Genomic DNA, 1,949 nt, shown 5'->3' with positions numbered 1-1,949 from the left:
AAGAAATAGTGCATGGGACAAAATGCGACTGATTAATCCTGCATTTCAGAGAAGAATTCCCCTCATAATTGATAAAAAGACATTTTTTACACAAATGTCACGGCAGAGCCAAATGATGGCAACACATTCTCTCTAACGCCTCGACAATGTGTCGACACCCCATAGATTTGCTGACACACGTAAGATAACCCACATGGACTCCCTTTTCACCACGGCTTGATGGACTTGATTTGCCAGCTGACTGGTGATTAATCCCTTTTACTGCTCTAACAGTGACACCCAGCGAGCTGCGATTCAATTATTATCTGGGACGGAGGGCTCTGAAATCAAACCGCTTTAGAACGTGAACCTCACATTACGTGTCACTGATCATCGTTGAAAGAGATTTGGGCTTGTTTGACTCTATCGTAGTGTCTGCATCATTATTACGTGGGGGATTTATTTTCAAACTTGAAACGATAGACTCAAGGCAGTCCCCAGAACAACAAGCTCTGTTATTAAGGAGAAAGTCAGGGACTCACCACGCATGACTGTCTCAACCTCAGAATGGTCTGGAAGTGACTAAAGACATGGCAGGAAGCTTGCACATGGAGAGGGGAGACGAATGGGTGACTCGGCAAAAAACAAGCATGACTGTAGGTTTCCACTTAAAAAGTGGTCACTGGTTGCAAAATTCACGTACAACAAACAATGCAACCAAAATGGAGGACAAAGGAAAAACACTGTTACTATTCCAATTGCATTAAGCAAAATAAACAAAGTAAGGCACAGATGAAGAGCGCTCCTCTTGCTTTATATGGTGGTGAAGAATTCAACTGGACAAAAATGAGTCACTGACACTGAATGTAGCTCACACAGGAGAAAATCATCAACCGACTACAGCTGATAAGAAAGCACAGAGTGAGCCAGAGAGAGAAGAATGGTAGAAAAAAGAAAATTGATCTCTTAACATGCACGTTACATAAGTTAGCTCGCATCACAGAGGACTCATTCCGACAAAACGCCTGGACGTATGAACAATTCCCAGACATTGAAACTTTAGGCTACTGGAGACTTTCCAGACGCTGACGCCATTGACCTAATTCCTGCAGATCACTACCAGGACTGTGTAAAACCTATAGGCCAATATACTGCTTAGCGTCAACCTCCCGGAGGAAGGTTGTGCTACTTAAATAACACGAGCCAGTAATAAGGCAACTGTGGATGACAATATCACCACGACGACACAGGCCACAGATGTTTATGGTAGATATAAAAATGAAGTGGGGAAGGCTTCCCTTTGAGTGAATTTTCAGATGGAATGGCAAGGTGGTGAAGTGTGTTGAAGGCTTGAAACACGAAGGACTTCAAAAGGGTTAAAACCAGAACCGCCTCTTCTGAATAGTTTCAAGCACAAAACAATCACAACATTTATTTTAATCAACTTTCAAACACTCACTGGACTCAGATCCAATTTGGGCAGATTGGTGACAATGACTCCAGTACAGATAGGCAGAAGTAAGAGAGAGAGAGAGAGAGGAGGGGCAGCAGGGATGGGGCCCTTGGAAAAAAAGGGTCCTACATCCCAAACTTTTATAGCAAGTGGATGGTTCTGGGGGCAAGGGCCCTACATACTTAACGGGGTAGGGTTATCAAAAGGGGCTTTTCATTGTGATATAAGATACTTTAAGGTGTACCTCCGTGTTGAAGGTTGCTCGGAAACGATTTGAACGTATCTTACCTCACAGTTTTGAACAAATAGTAAGAGGAAGAGTTAATGACTTGATTTTGTAACCCTCTTATTTTTGTAAAAGTTTGCCTGCCGTCTTCTTCTTCTTCTTTTCTTCTTCTTCTTCTTCTTCTTCTTCTACGTGCTGCGTGGGTAGTCGGTCTCTTTGTTGGCCGTCCCTCCTCCCCCGGCTGAAACTAAGCCATGCCCAGATAAATCACTCCCACAGACGGGTAACCTG

Source organism: Eutrigla gurnardus, assembly GCF_963514095.1.
Source record: "Eutrigla gurnardus genome assembly, chromosome: 12".
NCBI classification, from domain to species: domain Eukaryota; kingdom Metazoa; phylum Chordata; class Actinopteri; order Perciformes; family Triglidae; genus Eutrigla; species Eutrigla gurnardus.
Note: the sequence above shows the minus strand (reverse complement) of the source record.